This window comes from Oncorhynchus mykiss, unplaced genomic scaffold, assembly GCF_013265735.2.
Source record: "Oncorhynchus mykiss isolate Arlee unplaced genomic scaffold, USDA_OmykA_1.1 un_scaffold_768, whole genome shotgun sequence".
Lineage (NCBI taxonomy): Eukaryota > Metazoa > Chordata > Actinopteri > Salmoniformes > Salmonidae > Oncorhynchus > Oncorhynchus mykiss.
In genome coordinates, this window is record NW_023494215.1 from 45,407 (window position 1) to 51,406 (window position 6,000).

Sequence of the window (6,000 nt, forward strand, 5' to 3'; positions counted from 1 at the left end):
TCTAGGCCCTGTCCTTGACTGTAATATAAAGGTCTAGGCCCTGTCCCTTGACTGTAATATAAAGGTCTAGGCCCTGTCCCTTGACTGTAATATAAAGGTCTAGGCCTGTCCCTTGACTGTAATATAAAGGTCTAGGCCCTGTCCCTTGACTGTAATATAAAGGTCTAGGCCCTGTCCCTTGACTGTAATATAAAGGTCTAGGCCCTGTCTCTTGACTGTAATATAAAGGTCTAGGCCCTGTCCCTTGACTGTAATATAAAGGTCTAGGCCCTGTCCCTTGACTGTAATATAAAGGTCTAGGCCCTGTCCCTTGACTGTAATATAAAGGTCTAGGCCCTGTCTCTTGACTGTAATATAAAGGTGAGCCTTATCCCAACTGTGGGGACAATGATTTTACAGTCTCTTGGTTTGTGTAAATTCCTTGTTTTACTGTCTTGCATTTCACGTCCTCTTCCTCCTTGTGTTGCAGGTCATGCAATATTCAAGCTCACATACCTCAGTAACCACGACTACAAGCCCTTGTACTTTGAGTGTGATGCTGCTACTGTCAATGAGATCGTGCTGAAGGTGAGTAATAGGGAGGGTCCATGTGCCTTTTGCCTCCATATCACATGGAAATATGTTGTTTTAGCAACCACTTCCTCTACTTTACAAAGTCAGGTCTGCAGGGTACAAGTCACTATTGACAGATATTGACGGTTCGACTATATTATTATGCAGTCTCCCACATATACCCGTAGGGCTAAAAAAAACTAATTGTATGCGCACGCAGAGATGCAAATATGAAATATCCTATTAAAAATGTAGATTAAGGCCGTGAGGCATTTTTACCACATCGGCGTATGATAATTCAACTGTAACCATTAAAATACGGAAGATAATGATACTCTCTTTAATTAGCATTAATGATGATTAATTTACTTTTAAGGACCTTTCTGTAATAAGTCTTGAAAGTGGGGCATGGGAAAGCATCTCCTGAAGGCCAGGCCAGGTGAGGTGAATGTTGAAGGCCTGGGCAGGTGAGGTGAATGTTGAAGGCCAGGGCAGGTGAGGTGAAGGTTGAAGGCCAGGGCAGGTGAGGTGAATGTTGAAGGCCAGGGCAGGTGAGGTGAAGGATGAAGGCCAGGGCAGGTGAGGTGAATGTTGAAGGCCAGGCCAGGTGAGGTGAATGTTGAAGGCCAGGTGAGGTGAATGTTGAAGGCCAGGGCAGGTGAGGTGAATGTTGAAGCCAGGGCAGGTGAGGTGAATGTTGAAGGCCAGGCCAGGTGAGGTGAAGGTTGAAGGCCATGCCAGGTGAGGTGAATGTTGAAGGCCATGCCATGCCAGGTGAGGTGAATGTTGAAGGCCAGGGCAGGTGAGGTGAATGTTGAAGGCCAGGGCAGGTGAGGTGAATGTTGAAGGCCAGGTGAGGTGAATGTTGAAGGCCAGGTGAGGTGAATGTTGAAGGCCAGGGCAGGTGAGGTGAATGTTGAAGGCCAGGGCAGGTGAGGTGAATGTTGAAGGCCAGGGCAGGTGAGGTGAAGGTTGAAGGCCAGGGCAGGTGAGGTGAAGGTTGAAGGCCAGGGCAGGTGAGGTGAAGGTTGAAGGCCAGGGCAGGTGAGGTGAAGGTTGAAGTCCAGGGCAGGTGAGGTGAATGTTAAAGGGCAGGTGAGGTGGGGTGAAGGTTGAAGACCAGAGAAGATAGGGTGAAATTGCAGGTAATTGCGAGGACTCTAGTCCCCTACTCTCAGGGGACAGGGCTTTAAGTAGCGTGTCATCCCCGTGGAGGCATGTCAACCGGGGTTGGCAGGTGTGACCCATGAGTGTCCTTATCCTGATGATTCCATCTTGAAATCTCAGTGGGCCCGGAGTTGACCCCTGGGGTATTCCTCTTGAGCGTGACCACACATTGCAGGGAATAATGTTTTCATTACTACAAGCCAATGTGGCTTGGGGGGGGTCGAAAAGAAGGGCAATATATTTATAAATATATTTATACCTCGGTATAAAAAGCAGATGAGAGGAGAGGACATTAGAAACAAACATGTTACTTTAAAAAATAAAATAAATAGTTACGATATATTTCCAGCAACAATATTTCTCTTGAGTATTTGAATGTTCACCTGATCCAAACTCATACCTCTCATCTGTCTCGTTTGAGTGGGCCCCACTTCCCGTCATCATAAAAGCTGTAGACACACACACACACACACACACACACACACACACACACACACACACACACACACACACACACACACACACATCACAGCTGTGCCCTTGAGGCACATTATAACCAAACACCAGACCATATAAAAAAAAAAACTGAGTGTGAATGTTTTGGTCAAAGCCCAGGGTTTCCATGTGAATGCCAAGGATTTTACTAGCCATGAAATTATTGACAGCATGTTTATGCCATTACCCATAAAACAGCATGGTGAGGAGGATCCCACAGGGCGTGGTAATTCCGCCTTTAAAACTCGTTTTTTGAAGTATCCCTTCTCTCTTTAAGGCCAAAAGGCTTAACTTTTTATATCTCAGGTCTAGGCATTAAACCTCCGTTAAAATGATCAACGTTATCATCACCTCCGCCGTCCCTGCTCTTGAGTCTGCCTTTTATGAGCTGTCCGTGTTTCTCCTTAAAGTAGCATGTGTTCCCATGTAGTGACATCTACTGGATGTAACGAGACATGAGTGTGTCATTCTGACTGTCTGTCATCTGGTTTCCCATGCCCCTTGAAAAAGCAATTATGTCCTGCTATTGGATTTTCTAATGGTTTTATTAATTGTGACTAGTTGAAATTTCAACACCAAATATGTTTTTTTTTTTCTGTGTCACAAATAACCAGTTGTACTATGTAGCGTAGTCTACATATGTTTCTACATATTTTGATCGAAACACTTCCCACAATCCCTTTGTTTTATCATTCTCAGGTGAACTACATCCTGGAGTCTCGGGCCAGCACGTCGCGGGCGGACTACTTTGCCCAGAAGCAGCGTAAACTGAGCCGGCGCACCAGTTTCAGCTTCCAGAAGGAGAAGAAGTAGAGGAGAGACCCTGGAGCCACTGTCTAGACCCTGGAGCCACTGTCTAGACCCTGGAGCCACTGTCTAGACCCTGGAGCCACTGTCTAGACCCTGGGACCACTGTCTAGACCCTGGAGCCACTGTCTAGACCCTGGAACCACTGTCTAGACCCTGGAACCACTGTCTAGACCCTGGAGCCACTGTCTAGACCCTGGAGCCACTGTCTAGACCCTGGAGCCACTGTCTAGACCCTGGAGCCACTGTCTAGACCCTGGGGCCACTGTCTAGACCCTGGGGCCACTGTCTAGACCCTGGGGCCACTGTCTAGACCCTGGGGCCACTGTCTAGACCCTGGGGCCGCTGTCTAGACCCTGGGGCCGCTGTCTAGACCCTGGGACCACTGTCTAGACCCTGGAGCCACTGTCTAGACCCTGGAGCCACTGTCTAGACCCTGGAGCCACTGTCTAGACCCTGGGGCCACTGTCTAGACCCTGGGGCCACTGTCTAGACCCTGGGGCCACTGTCTAGACCCTGGGGCCACTGTCTGGACCCTGGGGCCACTGTCTGGACCCTGGGGCCACTGTCTGGACCTGGGGCCACTGTCTGGACCCTGGGGCCACTGTCTGGGCCACTGTCTGGACCCTGGGGCCACTGTCTGGACCCTGGGGCCACTGTCTGGACCCTGGGGCCACTGTCTGGACCCTGGGACCACTGTCTGCACCCTGGGACCACTGTCTAGACCCTGGAACCACTGTCTAGACCCTGGAGCCACTGTCTAGACCCTGGAGCCACTGTCTAGACCCTGGAGCCACTGTCTAGACCCTGGGGCCACTGTCTAGACCCTGGAACCACTGTCTAGACCCTGGAGCCACTGTCTAGACCCTGGAGCCACTGTCTAGACCCTGGAGCCACTGTCTAGACCCTGGGGCCACTGTCTAGACCCTGGGGCCACTGTCTAGACCCTGGGGCCACTGTCTAGACCCTGGGGCCGCTGTCTAGACCCTGGGGCCGCTGTCTAGACCCTGGGACCACTGTCTAGACCCTGGGACCACTGTCTAGACCCTGGAGCCACTGTCTAGACCCTGGAGCCACTGTCTAGACCCTGGAGCCACTGTCTAGACCCTGGGGCCACTGTCTAGACCCTGGGGCCACTGTCTAGACCCTGGGGCCACTGTCTAGACCCTGGGGCCACTGTCTAGACCCTGGGGCCACTGTCCTGGACCCTGGGCCACTGTCTGGACCCTGGGGCCACTGTCTGGACCCTGGGGCCACTGTCTGGACCCTGGGGCCACTGTCTGGACCCTGGGACCACTGTCTGCACCCTGGGACCACTGTCTAGACCCTGGAACCACTCTCTGAAGCCCGTACCGTGGAGCCACTGACTTCACTCTCACAGCAGAGGGCCAAGGAGAGAGTGGAGCGTCACAGTCAGAGATATAATACGAGTGAGGGATGATGAGAAATAAAAAGAGAGGGAGATCAAGGCCGCAGGAAGATGTTTTTTCGTTCTCTGCTCATACAGTGTAAAGGCCTAGTTCACTAATTTTGAAAAATATATTTTTATTTAGATTCATCAGGGGGTGCTGTAGCACCCTCGACACCCTTACTTCTCGCAGCTATGAGGGAGATGCGTCTTGATCCTAGATAATTAAAGAGCTGCCTCCTAAACTCCACTGTCTTCACAAAAGGTTCTCCACTCGTCAGCCATATCAGATCTAAAGTTCTCCGCCTGACCTTTGCCCTTTTAGGAATGCTTAGACATAGAAAACAAGAACAAGGCGGGACTCGTAGTCCTATTCTGAAGGAGATGAAGGAATGCAACTCCCCCCCCACCCCCCCACCCCTATTATTGTCAATCCCATGAACTCAGGATGGATCAGAGGACCACGGTGTTGCTTTAACACCAGTGTCAATCAACGAAACCTTGTTCCATCCACCGCTTACAAATCATTCTACATTTGAGAGTTGAATGCATATACGATGGCTCGAGTGAAAACCAAAGCCATCAGGACAATGAAAATACTAAATCCCCCTGCTTCTGCTCTTCTCTACGTATGAAGATGTAAACTTAATCAGTCTTATGTTGTACATTGGTATGTAAAGGGGACATCCTTACATTTTTATTTGTATATAGATAACGATTACATTCAGGGGTCTAATTAAATGATATGATGAAACCTGCTTTGGCCATAGTACATTCAGTGCCTGAAACCTTTAAAATAGTGGCTCACTACCATCAATGCCAGTTCTGCTGAGGTGCTGTGAGGGTTTTTAAAAAACACAAGCAAGACGAGTACATAAAGGAAGGCATTTTCCATACTTTCGAGTCTGAAAGAAAACTCTCAAAACTACTTATTGTGAACAAAGGTAGCAAGGGGTTAGGAAGGGGTACGACCTGACAGATTTTTATGATAAAAAAATTTTTTAAAAAAAATGTAATTATTACCTGTACTTTTTACTGTGATCTATACAATAATGTTTTTCTTCATTGTATCTATGGACTGTAAAATAATGAATGAAGCACTGTCTGTTGAACAGATCATGTTTGTTCAGACTGTCCCGATGGGAGGCACATAAAGAATGTATTACTTTTTACAGCATTTTGTTGATGTTGTTAATACAATGACATTATATAAATTCTGCTCATATGTTGTTGCCTTTTGTCGTCTTTCTCTCCTTTTTTTTTATAAACGCGTTTCTTATAGTGTCATCTGCAACAGAACAGCTTGAAGTGCCTCTGGGATACGTTCAGAAACACAAGCAGGCAACGTCTGCTGACAGAAGTGTATAGCAGAGCTTTCCACACATTCTAAATTCAAACGCAATACAACTTGAATGATCCACGAGGCACAATTCGGGCATGTAGTGTAAACATCAGATCTCACCGGCGCAGGGTATAAAAAAATATCACATGGGGTGGAAGAAAGGAGACTTCCCACCATACACTGGAGGTTGTTGTTTGGCAACTTCAAGCTGTCTTCTCAACATATTCAG

At 48.2% G+C, this 6,000-nt stretch overlaps 1 pseudogene; it reads left to right on the plus strand.

Annotated features, from left to right (window-relative positions):
• Nucleotides 1-3,572, plus strand: part of LOC118962498 — a 43,787-nt pseudogene extending 40,215 nt beyond the window's left edge.
• The last annotated feature ends 2,428 nt before the right edge of the window (nt 3,573-6,000 follow it).